This window comes from Odocoileus virginianus, chromosome 6 (genome assembly GCF_023699985.2).
Source record: "Odocoileus virginianus isolate 20LAN1187 ecotype Illinois chromosome 6, Ovbor_1.2, whole genome shotgun sequence".
Lineage (NCBI taxonomy): Eukaryota > Metazoa > Chordata > Mammalia > Artiodactyla > Cervidae > Odocoileus > Odocoileus virginianus.
The window spans coordinates 37382074-37402495 of NC_069679.1; the positions used below are offsets into that span (position 1 = coordinate 37382074).

At 41.0% G+C, this 20422-nt stretch overlaps 1 pseudogene; it reads right to left on the bottom strand.

The window, feature by feature from the left end:
• Positions 1 to 18755: 18755 nt before the first annotated feature.
• Positions 18756 to 19712, bottom strand: LOC139035627 (small ribosomal subunit protein uS5 pseudogene; annotated as a pseudogene).
• Positions 19713 to 20422: the final 710 nt, after the last annotated feature.

Genomic DNA, 20422 nt, shown 5'->3' on the forward strand with positions numbered 1-20422 from the left:
GACCACATATATTTTTAGTGGAGGAGTCATACTGGTTACCTTTATTGTTTAGTCTTTCATTCGTGTCCTACTCTTTATGACCCCATGCACCACACATCAGACTCCCCTGTGCTTCATCATCTCCCGGAGTTTGCTCAGACGCATGTCCATTGAGTTGGTGATGCAACATCATCATCTAATCCTCTGTCATCCCCTTCTCCTCCTGCCTTCAACCATTTCCAGCATCAGTGTCTTTCCAATGAGTCAGTTTTTCACATCAGGTGACCAAAGTGTTGGAGTGTCAGTCTTAGCATCAGTCTTTCCAATGAATATTCAGGGTTGATTTCCTTTAAGACTGACTGGTTGCCTACTTACTGACAATTAAAAAATTTTCTGTATCAACACAGGAAAATAGTTACAAGGTTTATTTAACTTTCACTATGCACCAGGCACCATTCTGAGCACTTTCCTTAGATGATCTCCTTTGCAACCTCTCTATTAAGTAGGCGCCATTATTGTTTTCATTTTATAGATGAGGCTAAGAGAGGTCAAGTAACTTGTGCAAAGTCACACAGCAAGTAGCAAGCAGAAACTTGATCCGAGAGCATCTGATGCCACAGCTTGGTTCTTAACCAGTTTACTACCCTGTACCAATATTTCACATACAAGTCAGCTTGACTCCAAAACTAACAGAGTGAAAATACACTATACTTTTATACACACCCATCCCAAATGAACATAATTGGTGCCTAATAAATGATCCATAATGATACTTATGATTATTGAGGCTGTTGGCATTTGAAAATCCTTCTAGTAGACAGTGATCATAGTATAGGACATAGGGCCTCTGATCTGCAGGGCTTGCTGGCTCTCTGTCCTTTGGAATGATAGCTGTGTTTTTAGGCCTCAGTTTTCTTTCCCAGTAAATGAAGATAAAACTTATACCCAACTTTCAGGCTGTGAGTCTAAGCAAGCTAAACATATAAAGCTCTTAGCTCAAAACCTGGCACGTAGTAAGAACTCGGTAAATGTAAGTTGATGCTATGTCTTCTTGTCATTTTTACATTTAAGGGACAAAATACCTGCCTTGGAGGGAGCTACCTAAAAACGTTTGAACTAGTTCATCATCAAGGCTCCCAAGACACAAAGAGGCCAGGCACAGATGCTTAAATCACAAAGGTCAACAAAGAACAGCCTTTATCTTTTTTTTTCCAGGCCTAATACTTGTTTGCACTGTATAGTCCAGATTCCTGTCCCTGTCCCTTTCCCCTCCACTGAATAACCAACCTCCTCCTCAAGACTCTGCTTTGCTCTGTAGTTTGGTTAAGACTTTCCCTAGTCAATTTTGCATACACTGGCCTTGTGATGTTGATTTAAGATTAGCTTAGAGTGAATTTCAGCCAGCATGGATTTCAACCGTTGATTCTAAGTTCATTCATAACATGGCTGAGATGAAGTGAATTTTGTCTAATGGTTTGATGTTAAGAGAGTGTGAGGCTAATGGAGTATTCATTGAGCAGTGAACACCTAATTAGGAATCAGAGCGAGCTTGTGCTGGCAGCCTGGGTAGTGAAGGTGTCCAGTGAAGGCTGACTTATGGGTATGGGGAAAAGACTATGCTTGGCTGTCTCTGCACTTTTCTTAGAGCCCAAAGGGCCTTGGCTTTCCTGAATTTTCTGGGCAAATGGTAGCTGCAGGGACAGAAATCTTGATTTGTGGCAGCTGAGTGGATGGTAGGACAAAGCTCTTACCCTTCCTGTGGATGAAGAAGAGAAGCAGTTGATTTCTGGGGCAGGCGATCTCTAAATGATTGTGCGCACCCTGATAATTTGGGGAGCTGCTAACATTTTTGGAAATGGGAATATATTTGAAATTCTAACATACAATTTCTAGCTATTTCCAACCTCCCATATGTGAATCGCCAAAAGTGAATTCTGAAAACGGTAGTGGGAAAATACTGCCTGGGGATAAAGAAAAGTTACCGCAGGAGTCTGGTTTCTATATTAATTTATTTCACAATAAGAGCAAATTCCTTTCCCTAGGGGAATATTTGACACAGTAATTGCACTAGGGAACAGTCATTGTTTCATTTCATTTTCTTTCTTTTTTAAACTTTCTTTGTAAAGCAGAAGTGTTAATAAATCTTCCTGAAAGAGCCACTTAAACAAGATTTGTGGGCTGTGAGATACGTGTTTTATGTGTGTGTGTGTATATATATATAATGAATATTACACATGTATATATGTATATTCATTCATTCATTTGTTGTTCAGTCTCACAATGACATTTTGACTGATCAAATGAGAAAATTAGAAGTACATGAGATCTAGATACATGAAACACATTTTTCCAGATTTAGAGAGTAAAAAGGAGAACATGCCATCTATCATGAGCAAAAAACACAGACCTGAGTTCAACTTACATTGCTTTTATTGGAACCAAACTCAGACCTGCTTACCTGTATGCCGTAAAGCCAGTCTACTGATGCCAGACAATGGTGAAGCAAAGTATAATGTTTACTGCAGGCTCCACGCAAGGAATCCAGGGCAGTTAATGCTTAAATGTCCCAAACACCCTGAAGATTTTCAGGGAAAAGTTTATACAGACAGGGTGAGGGAGGGAACTTGTGATATATGTGATCAGTTTGTGGATATTCTTCCGATTGGTGAGGTAATCAGGCATTAACATCATCAACCTTCTGGTTCCAACTGGTCTGGGGTCTACATAGTTTTGGGCAGTAGACAGTTAACTTCTTCCATCTGGTGGGGGTGTCAGTATCTATAAAACAGCTCAAAGGACCTGACTCAGAATATTATCTACAGCCCTTGAGAAGGAACTAAAAGTCCTTGACTTTGTTTAATGGCAGAACTATTATTGTTTTGTTTTGTGTGACTGTTTTCCTTTCTTTTTGCATCTTCTCACTTATCTAATTAAATTTATTTTTGACTAAAGTTTTTCTACAGACAAAAGGCAGGTGGAGGACATGGGTGGGTGGGTGGAGTCCTGTTCTGGGAAGCCCCCATAGGGTCCTGCTCAGCTACATTGCCTCTGACCAAGTGAGAATGATTTTATTACTTACAAAGGTTTTTAAAATGTAAATTGTATCCATAATACACATTGTAAGTAGTGAAGTTCTATGAATATGATGGTTTTGATGGTTGGTGCATATCCAATATAAAACCTTGTGCTTTGAGATAGAGGAATTTGAGAGGTACATCATTCTATATTTGAGCTTCAGTTGGGACTAGACCTCTGGAATCCTTTGACAATTCAGCAGCCTTCCTGTTCCAAGCACCTTCTTACCCTCCTCTGGGTCTTAATACTCACAAAATACTCTTGTAGCTTCTGGGAAACCTATAATTGACTCAGATGCCCCAGGGTTTGGGGGCTTAAGCTGTCGTCCCTCCCAGGAACATTTATCACGGAAAAGACCCATGAGAGCCATAGATGCCAGTTAGAAAAAAAGATGGACTTTTAGGCATGAGGAGCTTTCACATCTTTCAGGTACACCTCAGTCATTATCAGGGCTCCTCTGGTGGCTCAGCCACTAAGGAATCTGCCTGCGGTGCAGGAGACTCGGGTTCAATCCCTGTCGAGAAGATCCCCTGGAGAAGGGAATGGCTACCCACTCTAGTATTCTTGCTTGAAGAATTCCATGGACAGAGAAGCCTGGCAAGCTTCTAAAAATGGAGTTGCAAAGAGTCAGATATGATTAAGTGACCAAGGCTTGCATTTTCACTTTTCAGTCATTATTGGGAACTGAGCACGTGCACAACACACACACCACGTTGTGCTAGACAGAGCCACTTACCAAAACAAATAAATGAGCTGCATTACTAAAACTTCCAAAGTAAGAGAGGAAATCAAAGGTAAGGGGAAAACGAGAAGAGAAAAATAAGCTGAGTCTAAGGAGATTAACATTTCAAGCAGATGTTAAATCCTTTATTCCTACTATTATTGTCATTATTATAAAGATGATATAACCCTATAGGAAGTGGAGAAATGGACAAGAATCATTCCCATAATCCTGTCCCCAATACAGAAGTTACTTTTTCAAAAATTTTTTGTTTCAACGATCTGATTATAGAGATTGAGAAAACTTTATTTAGGAAAATTAACTTGCCTTCCATGACACAGCTCATACAGAACTCCTCAAGATCTGCAAAGAAGACACTCATCTAAGGATGACTGATAAATTATATTGGACTGTTCTCTACTGATTTTTAAGTGCCATCAAATCATGTAGCCTGTGTCTAATAAAGACTCTATGAACAGGACATTCCACTGGGCTTACTTGAGGAATGACAACTCTTCTCGGACTTCTCTGAAGTTCTAGAACAAATTGTAAAAGCAGGACTGGGCCAGACTCCAGGGTTCCAGTGTCTAAGCCCAACCTTTCCCCTACTGCACTCTGCTACTTTATTCAGCTGTTAAGTTTAGAATGGGTCTTGTTAATAGTTTTCTCTGATTGATTTGTTCCCTTGGATGAGGATGACAGCTTCTTTTCTCGTGAAAATAAATTCAGGTAGGGAAAGAAAAGAAACAGCTCCTTGAGGCAGTTGGTATTTTGGTCTTTGATTGTAGATGAGGAAACGAAAGCCCAGAATATTGAGTGGAGCAGGCCTTATTACAGGTCTGTGAACCTCCAAAGCCCATGCTCTCAAACCCAGCGCATGGTTAGAAAACAAGAGGGAGTGATGCTACTGCTTCTCAATGCTGTGCCTTGTTAGATGCAAATTAAGCAAAATCCTCTTTTCTCTCAAGTCCACACTCAGCCTCAGAATCCTTCACAAAACAGGACTCTAGGCAACCACAGCCAACCAATGGGTTTGATATAACGTGAAGCCTATAGGCCAGCCTGGCAAGGCAATATATTCCTTCCCTGAGCTAGACTCACGCTACCAGTAGAGTCCTGAGTGCCTGCCTGTACCACCTATGTGAGTCTGTGAGCAAATCCCTTAAACTTTCAGAGCCGCTTTCTCTACCTTTCATGAGTGGAGGGAACAATACTAACCACTTTCTATGGTTGATGTGAGGAGCACAAATGAGAAAATCGGTGTAAAAGCACTTGGTAAACTTTTTAAATGTAGGGATGGATGATTATATTTAGTTTTAAGGATAGGAAAAATTGATTTTACTCACAGAATTCATCACCCTTTAGGTATTTATTCTTTTTAGTGCACTTTTTAAAACCAAGTTTAACATACTTTTATTGTTAATTATCTCATAGCCTGGGCACACAGAGGGGGAGAGTTGCTGAACTATGCTGTGAAGTTCTGCTAATGATTTTTTTCCCCCAGTTTTTCCCTTTCTTACAGTAATGATATTGCTACTTGCCCTAACACATGAGGTTGCCTTCAAATACTGTGAATGTGGTCTGGCGTCTAACAACTTTTTCATTTCTTGTTTAAAAAAATATTTTATTTACTTACTTATTTTGACTGCATTGGGCTTTGGTTGCTGTTTGTGGAATCTAGTTCCCTGACCAGGGATTGAAACTGGGCCTCCGGCACTAGGAGCATGGAGTCTTAACCATTGGATCACCAGGGAAGTCCCCCTTTTCATTTCTTGAGTGGCCATGGCACCATCTCTTCCCCTGTACCTAGCACTGGGAAATTGAGGAGGTGCATGATTTATGAGGGTATGAGCAACATGAAAGAGCAAAAAAAAAAAAAAAAAAAAGGCAGCCTATCCCAAGATTAAAATTGATGGGGAACCCCACCTAGGCTTGCAGGAGCACAGGCAAGAGTGGTTACTGGAAACTGGAGTGGATGGCCCTGGAGGGGGCTGCCAGTCAAGAGCTGGAAGCTTTAGCAGGTGAGTGAATGTAGCCTGTGGTACTCTATGATCCAGCAGAAAGTGACCAGAGCTTGAAAGGCAAGGAAGCGTTTGGAGTGGCCCATGTGCTCTGACTTTGGGGTCACAGAGAGGTGGAGAAGGGGGAACCTGGGGTGCACAGAAGACACCCAGAGCAGCAGGCATTCAGAAAGACAAGTAAAGTAGTATTTGGAGGAATGAGATTTATTCGAGGCCATGGCAGAAGATTGAGAGAAGAGGAGGAGCAGGACATGTGATCTGTAGCTCTTTTTTTTTTAATGCATTTTTTTCAAGTATAGGTGATTTACAATGCTATGTTAATTTCTGCTGTACAGAAAAGTTGAGAAGAGTATCCTCACATTTTGGAGAAGTCATCACACTGTATATTAGTTCCTTAAAACTTCTTCATCTTATAACTTAAAGTTTATACCCTTTGACTAACATCTCCCCATTTACCCCCACTTGCCAGCTCCTGATAAAACCATCCTACTCTCTGTTTTTATGGGTTAGGCTTTTTTAGATTCCACATGTACTTAAGAACATAAAGTATTTGACTTTATTTATCTGACTTATTTCATTTAGCATAATGCCCTTAAGGTCCATCCATGTCATCCCAAACAACAGGATTTTCTCCTTTCTCACAGCTGAAAAATATCCCATTGTATAGACATTCCATATATTCCTTACCCATTTATCTATTGCTGGACTCTTAGTTTGTTTCCATATCTTGACTGTTGTGAATAGTGCTGCAATAAACATGAAAGTGTGGATATCTCTTTGCTTTGCTTTGCATATATACCCAGAAGTGAGACAGCTAGATCATATGGCAGTTCTATTTTTAATTTTCTTGAGGAAACATCATACTGTTTTTCATAGTGGCTGCATGAATTAGCAATCTACCAACAGTGCACAAGTGTTCCCTTTTCTCCATATCTTTGTCAATTTGTCAATTTCTCCACATCTTTGTTATCGTGTTTTTTTGATGATAGCCATTCTAACAGGTGTGAAGTGATACCTCATTGTGGTTTTGATCTGTATATCCCTGTTGAATAGTGATGCTGAGAATTGTTAGACATTTGTATGTCTTCTTTGAAAATGTCTATTCAGTTCCTATGTCCATTTTTTTTTTTTGATTTTTAAAATTGCTGTTGGATTTTGTGAGTTCTTTATGTATTTTGGATATTAATCCTTTACTATAGGTATATTATTTGCAAATATTTTCTCCCATCCATACACTGACTTTTCTTCTTGTTAAGTGTTTCTTTTGTTGTGTAGAAACTTTTTAATTTGATGTAGTTCCATGATTAATTTTTGCTTTTGTTGCTTGTGCTTTTGGTGTCATATCCAAAAAGTCATTGCCAATCCATGTCAAGGAGCTTCCACCTATGTTTTCTTTGAGGCATTTCATGGTTTCAAGTCTTATGTTTAAGTATTTAACTCATTTCAAGTAAATTTTGTGAGTGGTGCAAGATACCTATTCTTATACGTGTGGGTCTTATGTTTAAATCTTTAATCCATTTCAAGTAAATTTTGAAAGTAGTGCAAGATGCTTTTTCTTGTGCATGTAGGTATCTAGTTTTCCCAATGTCATTTAGGGAAGACACTTTCCTCATTGAGGAGTTATGGTTCCACTGCCAAATATTAGTTGACTACGTATGTAAGGGTTTATTTCTGGCTCTCTATTCTCTTCCATTGCTCTACAGGTCTCTTTTTATGTCAATACCATACTGTTTTGATTACTATATCTTTGTAATATAGTTTGAAAACAAGAGGTGTGATGTTTCCAGCGTTGTTGTTTCTCAGGAGTGCTTTGATAATCAGGGTCTTTGTGGTTCCATACAAATTTAGGTCTTTTTTCTATTTCTATGAAAAACACCACTGGAATTTTGAATAGGAATTGCATTGAATCTGTAGAGGTTTTGGACATTTTAATAATATTAATTCTTCTGGTGTATTAATTAACATGGCACATCTTTCTATTTGTGTCTTCCTCAGTTTCTTTAATCAAAACCTTATAGCTTTCAGTGTACAGATATTTTATCTTCTTGGTTAAATTTTTTCCCAAGTATCTTATTATTTTTGATGCTAATATAAATAAGATTGTTTTCTTTATTTCTTTTTATAGTTAATGTATAGAAATGCAACTACCTTCTGTGTATTGATTCTGTATCCTATGGCTTAATTTGTTGATTATTTCTCACAGTTTTTCAGTAGAGTCTTAAGAATTTTTTATATATAAGATTCATCTGGAAACAAAGACAGTTTTCTATTCTTCCTTTTTAGTCTGGGTGCCTTTTGTGTCTTTCTTTCTGATTGCTCTGGCTAGGACTTCCAGTACTATGTTGAACTGAGTAGAGAGAGTGAACATTCTTGACTTATTTCTGATCTTAGAGTAAAAGCTCTCAACCTTTTACTATTAAGGATGAGTTAGCCGTGGGCTTGTCATATATGGCTTTTATTATGTCAAGGTACACTCCTTCTATATCCAATTTGTTGAGAGTTTTTTTTATCATAAAAGCATGTGGCATTTGGTCAGATGCTTTTTCTGCATCTATTGGGATGATCATATAATTTTTTTCTTTTATTATACAGTAAGTTCCTTGCATACAAACCTTCAGTTTTCAGACTTTCAAAGATGCTAACATGCATTCGCATGCCCAGTCATGTAAGTTAGTCACATATCTAGCATACTTTTTTACACACATGCATCTCCTATAAGTGGTTGTGTTTTTGCACACTTTGCTATACTGTACTGTATACAGTACAGTCATACACTATCTTTATTTGAAGCCCAGGATGTCAGGAAACAAGTGTAAAAGCAGTGGTGATGTAGCTGGTAATACTGTATTTTTCAAGGTACTGTACTGTAAGATTCAAAATGTTTATTTCATGTGTTTGTTTTTTATGTATTATTTGTGTGAAAAGTATTATAAACCTATTACAGTACAATACCATATAATGGATTGTGTTAGGTGGGTATCTAAGCTAATTTTGTTGGGCTTAATGAACAAACTGGACTTATGAAGGCATTCTTGGAATGGAACTCATTCGTATGTAGGGGATTTACTGTATTAACCTGGGCTTTCATATTTATTGATTTGCATATGCATTCCTGGAATACACTCCATCTGATCATGGTGTATGTTCCTTTTAATGTAATGTTGGATTCAATATGCTAGTATTTTGTTGAGAATTTTTGCATCTCTATGCATCAGCAATACTGGCCTCTAGTTTTCTTTTTTTGCATTGTCCTTTTCAGGCTTTGATATCAGGATAATGTTGGCCTTCTAAAATGAATTTAGAAGTGTTTCCTTCTCTTCAATTTTTGGGAGGAGTTTGAGGATAATTGGTATTAATTACTTGGATGTTCGGTAGAATTCACCAGTGAATTCATCTGGTCTTGGTGTTTTCTTTGTTGGGGGGTTTTTTGATTATGGATCCATTGTCCTTACTTGTTGATATGTTCTGATGTTTGATTTTTTTCATACTTCAGTCTTGGTAGGTTGTATGTTTCTAGGAGTTTATCCATTTTTTCTAGGTAATTCAATTTGTTGCCATATAACTGTTCACAGTATTCTCTTCTGATCATTTTTATTTCTGTGGCATTAACTGTATCACATCCTCTTTCAAATCTGATTTTGTTTGAGTGTTTTCTATTTTTTCATAGTTAGCTTGGTTAACATTTTGCCAGTTTTGTTTATCTTCTCTAAAATTAGCTTTCAGTGTTGTTAATATTTTCTATTCTTTTTATTTTCTCTGTTTCTTTTATTTCTGCCTTGACCTTTGTTATTTCCTTCCTTCTGCTAACTTTGGGCTTAAATTCATCTTTCTTACTTCTTGAGCATAATGTTGTCTGTTATATATCTAAGATGCTTTATGTAGCCACAAAACAAAAGCAACAATAGAGTCTCACAAGCTAAAGGGAAGAGAATCAAACATACCACTGTGGAAAATCATCAATTCAAAAAAAAAAAAGTAGCAAAAGATGAACAAGAACACTAAGAAACTACAAAATAGCCAAAAAAATTTAATACGACAGTACTAAGTCCTTACTTATCAATAGTTACTCTAAATGTAAATTAATTAAATTCTCTGATTAAAAGGCATAGAGTAGTTGTATGGGAAGAAAAAAACACAGGCTCAAACTTTATGCTGCCTATGTGATATTTACTTAACTTTAAAGGCACAGATAGGCTCAAAGTGAAGACATGGGGAAAGATATTCCATGTAAGTGAAACCGAAAGAGAGCATGAGTAGCTATAATTGTATTAGAGAAAATAGATATTTAGGTAGAAATGGTGACAAGAGGCAAAGAAGATCACTATATAATGATTCATCATGAAGCTGTAACAATCATAAATATAGATGTACCCAATATTGGAGCACCTAAATATCTCAAACAAATACTAACAGATCTGACAGGAGAAATGTGGATTCTTTGGCTCTGGGCAAAACCGTCAGAACTGCAGGGGTATCCCATGAAGCTGCTTTACACAGGCTTACCAGGTCATTCCTAGGGACCCTGCATTTTGAGAACTGCGGTTTTAGAGTTTTGCACTAGAAAAAAAGTTTCTGTAGACCTACATGATTGTGATTATCTTACACGATTTTGAACTCTTTGGTTTTACAGTTCAAATATCTCTCTTCTTTTATTACTTAATTCTAATCCTTTTATCCTTATTTTAATTGTTTAAGTGTATATGTAAGTCACCTTCAACATTTTTAGACAGGGTATGAATGATTAAAGAATAAAGTTGAAAGTGAAGTTGCTAAGTTGTGTCTGACTCTTTGGGACCCCGTGGACTGTAGCTTACCAGGCTCCTCCATCCATGGGATTTTCCAGGCAAGAATACTGGAGTGGGTTGTCATTTCCTTCTCCAGGAGATCTTCCCAACCCAGGGTTTGAGCCCAGGTCTCCCACATTGTAGGCAGATGGCTTTACCATCTGAGTCACCAGGGAAGTTCCCGTCAAAGAATAAAGTTAGGATATTATAAATAATAGTCCCCCCACCTCCTGCTGTTGTTGATTCATATATATCTGTTTCAGACCATGCTGTTTTTTTAAATGTGAAGTTTTACTTTTGGATAAAGTTGTTTGGAACTTAAACTGTTCACCTAAAAGTTCACATTCTGACTCACCCATTTGCACACTACAGTTTGCATCTCAGCCTGCATTCCCAGTATCTACAGGGCATTACATTTATATTTAAAAGTGTGTTTCATTTCCTAGGGAACTTTCTCAAGGTTTGCAGGGGGACCAACTGTGAGGACAGAAGGCAAAGGTCACGGGGGAAGTGTTTGCAGAGAGGTGGAGTATTGTCACCAAAGGTCTAGCACCCTGGCTTGCTTCACACCAAACACATTTTCCAAGGGCTCTTGCAAAGTAAAGATGCAGTGAAGACATCCATCTAGCCTTAGTATCTGCCAGACTTGGTTTTAAGTCCTGACTTGGTCACTTACTGTTGTGTAACTAACTCTGGATGTAATTCTTAACCTCTAAAGCTTTGGTTTCAGAGACTTAAGTGGAGGAAATAGCAGTGCTTAGTGAGAGATTGGATAAAATAGGTGAAGATGAGGAATGCAGCCAAGATGATTCTGAGAATATTTTTTTGAAGGTCAGGGAAAAAGGTTATTCCCAGGAGCGCTCTCTGAGGGTTTTAATATGTTTGGGTACAGCACATTAATTGGGCTGTTCCTAGTTTTAGCATCCTCAAAGCCCTTTTCAAATTGTCACTCACTTTCCCTTTACAGCTCTCCACTGACCTGTCATAGTGGGGATCTCTGATACAGTGGTTAGCATACTACAGCTAGTGGGCCAAGTCTAGTCCACATCCCATTTTTACAAATAAAGTTTTATTGGAGCAGAGTCACATCCATTCTTCATTGATTCATGCATTCTCTATGGTTGCTGTCATTCTGCAATAACTGAGTTAAATAATTGAGACAGAGACCAAATGGCCCACAGAGCCCAAAACATTTACTACTAAGTCCTTTACAGAAAACATTTGCTGATTTTGGTTCCAAGACAAGGTTTTCTGGCCCCACCCGTCTCTCCCCTCAGAACCTTTGGAGGAGATTGGCTGATCTGAGACATTCTCTTGACCAAGTTGTTCCTAGTGTCAGCCCTCATCTATAGCATTTTCTTTTTAGCATCAGCCTTTAAAAGCCATGTCCTAAGAAAGAAGTGATGTAGAAACTGAAGGCAGAATCAATAGAGTGCATTTTGGATTGTGGAAATTTTCTCTTCACTCAAGTCCTACTGCACTGACAAAACACCTGCAGAGATTGGACATACTTTTGCAGTTGGTAGAACTGAAAACAGCTTTTGTTAACAGACCTCCTTCCTGGTCAGTACTACTAGCATTCTCAAATTAGAATGAAGGCAGAGATAGAGGTAAGAATGGGGGTTCCAGTAGGACAATTTTGGGGCTTCTGCTTAATCTCCTTGGGCCCATTATATATTTTCTCTCGGTACTGAAGACTTGACCATTTAGGGGTACAGGCAAATTTTGCAGGCTAATGAAAGTTGAGTGATGAAAGCTGAGTCCTGCTGCTGCTTACTTAAGCCAGATATTAACCAGATCTGATGGGTGGGCTGCCCTGGAGGACCCCCAACCCCTCCAGTTTATTGTGGAGGCCCAGTGACAGAAAGCGTTGCTGTTTCCTGAGGTTGATGCCCCCACTCCCGATCCAGCCTCCTCTGCCTGGGCAGGACCTCCCAGCCCTCCCCACTTGCATCCCAGTGGTGTTTCCTCCTCCTTTGCCTGCTTTTCACACTTCCCCTCCTTCCAACATGCAGTTCTTTCTGCCCTGGCTCCCTTCCATTTCCCTTCACCTTTTGGGGGCAAACTCCTATTCCTCCTTCAAACTCCATTTAACTTCTCCTCTGCAGTGAATCTTTGCCACGTGGAGTCTCTTCTCTGTGACCCCAGAGTTTCTTCCTACTCCGTTGTAGCGTCACTCAGATGGTGTATTTGCATTTTTATCTCTTGCTCCCGTCCACAGTGGGCAGGGACTACATTTTTTTCAGTGTCATATCCCAGTTTCTACCACAGTATCTGGCACACAGAGCACCAGTAAATGCAAGGTGATTAAGCCTCAAGGTGATGAGCAGGAGCAAATTACTTAACCTGTGTAAGCCTCAGACATAGCATTGTTGTGAGGAATGAATGAACTGATTAGGTATGGTGCTGAGGGTGGTGTCTGATACATAGTGAAGTCTCGGTGTCAGCTTCTACTGACACAATAAGCAGCAGTACTGATAGTGACAACATGGTGACTGAATAACTTGATGGGTGAATGCGTCTTTCATTCTCTTGCATTCCCTCAATAGGGCTGTTGACAAAGGCCAGCCTGCTACCTAAACGGAAAAGCTGTGCTTAGTAGTGAGGGACCTTGTTTCTTCCAAAGCTTCTTCCCACTTGAGCAAAGTTTGAAGTCTCTGAACTTTTCTTCAATCAGGTCAAGCGATCCTGGGCAGGGGGGAACCAACACCAAAGGCCAAGGAATGGGCTCCAACACCCCAACTCATTAATATCATCAGCATCCTAACAAATGGGAGGCCGGAGAGCCAGACCGAGCAGCCACTTGGTCACATGGCGGGGGTCTGCCCCGGGGCCCTGCGCACATTGAGCGGATGGGCACAAGTGCCATCCATATTTCTCTGTGCAGCCCTGGCCCCCACCTCCCGTGTCAACCTGCTGAGCGGGCTTGGCCCAGGTTCTCAGGCTTCACAGAGAAGATTTATTCCTCAAGACTGACCTACATGGATGTATGTATCTAAATTCACAAAAACTTGAGTTTGATGGCAAGCAACAAAAGGTCAGAGGAAAAGCAGGCAAGGCGTTTAAATCAAAATGATGAAACTGGGTAATTTCATTAGCAACAGTTGTATTTACTGGAAGTCACAGATGGCGCAGTTTAGCTCATAGCCAAGTTTTTAGGACAAAATAAGAATGAAGAAAGAAATATTTCAAGGGAGAGGTGGTTAAAAATTAAATAGGCACCAGATGGCTCAAGACTGTCCTTCCTATAAATTTGGTGAACGAAGGCATGCTGAATCCAAAGGCTTTCTGAATGGGATTAGAGCTTGGAAAGGGACTTTAAGAATATATAAATAAGACCTTTAAGAGAGAGAGCGATTGAGTGTGGAATTATGTAGAGTGGAGGTGACAATTATATAAACTGTACGATGTTTTATTTATTTAGCATTCATGGAGAACCTACTGTGTGCCATGTCCTGTTTTTAATGTCTACTGTGATGCAAAGGAAGGTTGTATTTTTCTGGAATATTGGAAAGCTCCTTGCCTAGGCTAAAAGACAGGGAGAAGATGGTTTTGAATGCATTTGATTATGGAGACATACTTCTTTCTTCTTTGGTGCCTTTACTGAGAAGTACTTGATGATTTCCCATCTCTCGGAGATGAAAATCTGAACTCTTTACCATGCATGGAGCCCTTTGTGAGCTAGTTTACCTCTCTGTGTTTGGAATTCTCAAAGCTGCTGTGCATCAGACTGTCCAAGGGACCTGCATTTTAGCGAGTGACTTGGTTCAGGCAGATGCAGACTAAGGGACGAGAAATGCTGTTCTAGACTCTTCTCTCACTTGTCCTCATCATTCCTGCTGCTTTGTTCCCTGAAATCCCAAGTCTCATGCTATTACACCTTTGCACATGGTATTTCCTAATGCACCTCTCCTATTTTGTCCTCATCGTCTCAGCTTAAGAAAGAAATCTCTGGAAGCATCTTTCTTACTACCAGGGGCCAGACCATGTAGATCCATTATAAGGCTTTTGAATGTTACTCTGAGTGGATTGGGGGTCTTTGCATGATTTTGAGTAGAGGAGAAATAAGAAGTGATGTGTGTTTAGTAGACTCATTCTGAGAGCTTCAGTTCTAGTAATAATTAAGTGTCTTTTATTAGACTAACCCTTCCGGCTGGTATAAACTGTGGACACTCTATGAAACACTTGTTTGAAAGCAATGGCTAGCAGGCAGAAGTTGAAAGGGACTTGACATTTGAAATAGAGGGGCAGTATTGCATGAGGCTTGCTTCCTGAATATTTTCTCCTGAGGGCACTTCTCAGTCTGTACTTTGTGTGCTGGAGGAGGTCAAGGGGAAAGCCACTCTCTTACTCTCAAGGCTGTCAGAGCAACTAACTGAGGCAGGATATGCCAGAAAGTGATGGACATCAAAGCTGCATATAAGCTTCCCTCCCTTCCTGAACTGCCCCCTGAACGGAGCAAATATAGGATGAGATTTCAGGAGCCCAGGAGGAAATTAAGAGTAGCTCACTAGTTCATTTGGTAAAGAATCTACCTGCAGTGCGGGAGACTTGGGTTCGATCCCTGGGTTGGGAAGATCCCCTGGAGAAGGGATATGCTACCCACTCCAGTATTCTGGCCTAGAGAATTCCATGGACTGTATAGTCCAGGGGGTCGCAGAGTCAGATATGACTGAGCGACTTTTCACTTCACTTCACTATATGTGCTTAGCAGAAATTTATACCTTCTGGAGAGAAGTTGCATTGGGAGTTGAAAACTGCCGAGATTGAGGGGAGCTGGGTAAATCCCTTGGGCTTACCATTAGAAATCCCAGAAAGACCACATGCTACAGTAAAGACCATATTTTAGGACTGAGGTGCTGAAATAGACCTGCTCTAAAAAAAGCCTGCAACTAAGCTTCCTCTAGTTCAAGGTGATTCACTGGTAATTTAAATGTCCACAAGGGCAAAACTCAGCACTCTCTAGAGAAAGATATATGATGTATCATTCAAAATGTCTGTATACCTTTAAATGATAGAATCCCCCAGGTAGAAGAAGCTGGGAATATATGCATTTTAAGATTTTTATATCCTTTGCCTGTTTCTTTGATTTCTTATATATTGAAAAGAAATCTCTATCCTTAAATCATTTCATGTTACATAATACCTTACTAGGGAGAAGGGAATGGCAACCCACTCCAGTATTCTTGCCTGGAGAATCCCATGGACAGAGGAGCTTAGTGGGTTACAGTCCATGGGGTCACAAAGAGTCAGACATGACTGAGTGACTAACCCAATACCTTACTATAGATGCTTTTTTGATTGTCAGAGTTTCAAGATCCAATACCCAGCGATGTTTCCAGTGTTACTGTCTGTTGTAGTGGGAATCCATTTATCTTTGAGTCACTATTCATGTTTTCTCTGCAACTTTAGCTCTATTTCTCGTTACACTCTCAGGCATTTTCTCAATTCTTGATAATTTTATTATAGACCTATGTGATGTTTCCAGCATTTTGGCCTCCCCATCCCCTTAGCCACTCACTGTCAAGGTGAAACCCCAGACCTTGTCCTTATTAGTAACTGCAGCACCTTCAACAGTCACAACTGCAAACATCCACCTCTTTGATGGTGACCTTCTCTCTTTCTAGCTCTTTCTTTCCTTTCCTACACCAGCTCCAACCTCCCTTCATCTGTAAGTCATAGATTCACCTACATTAGGTCTCTCTCTAACTTCCCAGAAGCTTTCTCTCTCCTTAACCATCTCAATTCCTTTGCATACCCACCTCCCTTACCCATCTCCTACTTCTTCATTCTGCCTCGATTCACCCCAAACCTGATGAAATGAAGTCATTTGTCTCCTACAGCCCTGTGCCTTTGCAGCTGGACAAAACCACAAAGCCAGAATTGAGGACCTCAACAGAGCCCTCCCTGCTGTTTCCTCTTTCCTGCTGTGAGACAGCTGTTTCCACCTTTCTCCACGAAGCCTCCAGATCCCCTCCTCCTCCTTCCTTTCAGACCTTGTGTCCTATTACACTGAAAAAAAAAAAGAAAGAAAGAAGGAATCAGCCAAGAACTTCCATAGGCTCTCTACCACATCTTCTGACTTCTATTCTGTGCTCATTTGTTCTCCAGGGGATCAAGACAAAAAGCTCATGAATCCCATTCCTCCCTGGGGCACTGCCTCCTGAGCCTACTGCTCCAGTGCTTCTCTTATTTCTCAGAATATCAGCTGTTTCCCTCTCTACTCAATCATTTCAACAGCATGCCATTTACCTTAAAAATTAAAAGTATGAGGAATTCCCTGGTGGTTCAGTGGCTAAGACTCCACACTCCCAAGGCAGGGGCCCAGGTTCAGAGAACTAGATCCTGCACACCACAACTAAGACCTGGCACAGCCAAATTAAAAAAAAAAAAGCATTAGAAGTCTGTTTCTACTTTTCCCTTTAACTGCTGCAGTATGACTCCTCATTACAGCTACTCTGCTCCAAAGTGCCATGTCTGGTTGCTGCCCCATGTCTGATGTAGCTCCTGATCTCCATCATCTTTACAGTAACCCCAGAATTGTATATTAGGTGATTTAGTCTGTTGTCTTTTTATTGTTTCTTTAAGCAGCATTGCATTTTGATGGAGTTATGTGTGATCATGATTTTCTTCCTTTTACTTATTTGTTCTTTCTTTCTAAATCTTCTATGATGAATATGCAGTACTTTGGTTAAAGTGGGAAACAATAAAATTATATATAAAAAGAAACACCATATTTTGTGAATAATTTACAATCAATTTTTATACCAAAAATTGGCAGTGGGTTGGAGTGGAATGGGCATCGGGACTGGGGCCAGTTCTACTCCTGACTTGCTCCTGAGAAGCCACTTAAATTCTCTGAATTTTGGATTCCTCAGCTGTGAAGGGGAGAAACTGCCATTTTCCCAATCTTCCTTTCAACAAGGTATCTTAAAAGAAAACTGGATATGAATATGCTTTGGGGGCTGTACCAGTGCAGGCCCTTATCCCTCTTTCCCCAGGCATTTACAGAGAGCTACATGGACATCTTCCTTTTACTAATGAGGAATTTGGGATAATAAGATTGCACCAGTTTAAAGCCTCATCAAAGGTGAACAGTAACAGGATCAGCTTTCATCCTTCTTGGTCAGGTTCTTCTCTGTGTCCTGATTTCTTCATCCATCCCATCTCCAAAATATACAATATCAGGTCTTCTCTCCATCAGAGATGGCCATAAGGGCTGTTTGACAAAGAAGAGTGCTTTGAAGGTATATTGGACCACCAAATGCTATGGAGATATTGCCTGAAAGCCACTGAAGGCATCTGGGTTTTAACATCTGTTAGACCATGTGGGAGCTTCGCAGATATTGGCTAGTAGTTTTGTTGTATGCCAAAGCTATGATCTGGGATTCTAGCACTGAAACCTGCTTGGGTGAGGGTTCTCTGACTCATGTGTATGTGGAACATGGAGTATGTGTGTCAGTTGTTTTATTATTACTCTGTTCTTTATTTCCTTCTTTTTCTTCTTCTGACTTGTCTTGGATTTCTAATAAGTAGGCAGAGGAAAGCTCACTGATACCTTAAAGGGAATAGATTTGGTGCATCCCTAGGCACGACCTGTTCCCCATGTTGATAACCTGCTGGGTGAAGAAGTACTTCCTTTCCTTTTGTTGTAGAAAAAACATGGTGTAGGAAAGCATATCCATGTCCCAGATCTGGGGTGATTCTCTGGGACAGGCTGCCAAGTGAGGGATCTTGGCTTTGAGCAAGAAAGGATTCAAGAGTGAGACATCGCAAAGTGAAAGCGAGTTTATTTATTTAGAGAAATATATACTCTATAGACAGACTGTGGGCCATCTTAGAAGGTGGAAGAGGCAGCCCCAGTCCCTGGGGTTGCCTGAGAAAGTGGTAGCCACCTGAACTGTGGGGCTGGTTAGTTTTGATGGGCTGGGTAGTTTCACAGGCCAATGAGTGGGAGGAACATTCTATTTGGAGAAGGGTTGGGGATTTCCAAGAATTGGGGTACCATTCACTTTTTGAGTTTTTATGGTTAGCCTCTAATTTGTCATGGTGCCTGTGGAAGTGTCATTTAACTAAGGTATTGCAATGAGCATGTGATGAGGTTCAGGGTCTACTGGAACTCCAATCTTCTGTCATCTTGGACCTAGTTGGTTCTAACCACTTTTTGTGGTATCCTTCTCTCTTTTTTTTTTTTTTTTCCGGTTTCATTCACTTTATTATTCTCTTTATAAAATTATGTGGTGCCTACAGCTGGGGCCTGGGTCCTCTGCACGGAGACTCTGGTGTGGGTCTTCACAAGATGGTCAGTAAATTCCTGATATGGAGACTTGGTGAACACCGTCTCTTTCCAGAGGTCAGGGGTGAGATAACTGTAGGTCTTGGAAATGGCATCAAAAGTGGCCTTGGCGAAGTTGCCCAGGGTGGCGGTGCAGCCCCTGGCAGAAGTGTAGCAGTCGTCGATGCCGGCCATCATCAGCAGTTTCTTGGGCACAGGGGCGGAGACGATGCCAGTGCCTCTAGGGGCAGGGATGAGGCGCACCAGCACGGAGCCGCAGCGGCCAGTCACCTTGCGAGGAACTGTGTGGGGCTTGCCGATCTTGTTCCCCCAGTAGCCTCTTCGCACGGGGACGATGGACAGCTTGGCCAGGATGATGGCCCCACGGATGGCAGTGGCTGCTTCCTTGGAGCACTTGACACCCAGACCGACATGTCCATTGTAATCCCCAATGGCAACAAATGCCTTGAACCTGGTCCGCTGGCCAGCACGGGTCTGCTTTTGCACGGTCATAATCTTCAAAACTTCATCCTTGAGGGACGCTCCCAGGAAAAAGTCAATAATCTCAGACTCCTTGATGGGCAGAGAGAAAAGGTAGATCTCCTCCAGGGACTTGCTCTTCATGTCCTTGACCAGGCGGCCCAGCTTGGTAACGGGGAGCCACTCCTTGTCCTCGGCCTTGCCTCCGCGAGCTCCGCGGCCTCTGCCCCGGCCCCGACCTCTGCCACGACCCCGGCCCCGGACGCCACTACCGAAGCCTCCGCGGAAGCCACCGCGGCCTCCCATTCCAGGGCCCCCCGGGCCTCCCGGCCCTCCCGCAGCACCGGCGTCATCCGCCATTTGGTGTTTTCACGAAGAAGAGCGGTATCCTTCTCTTAATGGCTGTATCATTCTTTTTATGCCCCTTCCTTCCTGTCTCACTTTCACTTGCCCTTAAATTCAGCCTGGAGTCTCCTCATCCAAGATATGATGAAAGAACCACTATTTTCACTGAAGCAAGTGATTCTCAAGACATTGAACTTGCAAATGAATTCCTTCACTGCCCAGTCCACTATGGTTTGACCCATAGGTTCTCACTTGCCAGGAAGAAATTAATCTCTGTGTTTCCCCACAGTCACCATCCCCATTCTTCACAAAGAAGGGCATGTTATTTATTGAATGTCTTCTTTGTAGTAGGGATATTAATACACATTGCTTCATTAAATATCAAGGTATCCTTTTAAGGTACATAATAACACAATTAATGAAACTCTTTGACCCTGTTGTGTAGAGATGTATAGATAAATTTAGGCCCAAAGGCTAAGAAACCACAGGACTGGGAATTGAAAGGAATTCTCTGCAGTTCCAGAGCAGAGATCTTTCTACCATCCCAAGTGATTTTTCCAAGGCTTTTCCTCTCTAAAATTTTCCTGACAAGCTCTCCCTCTACCCTTTAAAGTGAAAGGATCTCATACTTCCTTAACCTTCATCTTTCCCTACTGAAGAGAGTGTGTATTTTGACTTTTGTCCTCAAGCATACTGGGATGCTGACAAATCCATCCAGACAGGGGCACCTAGAGCTGCTTCC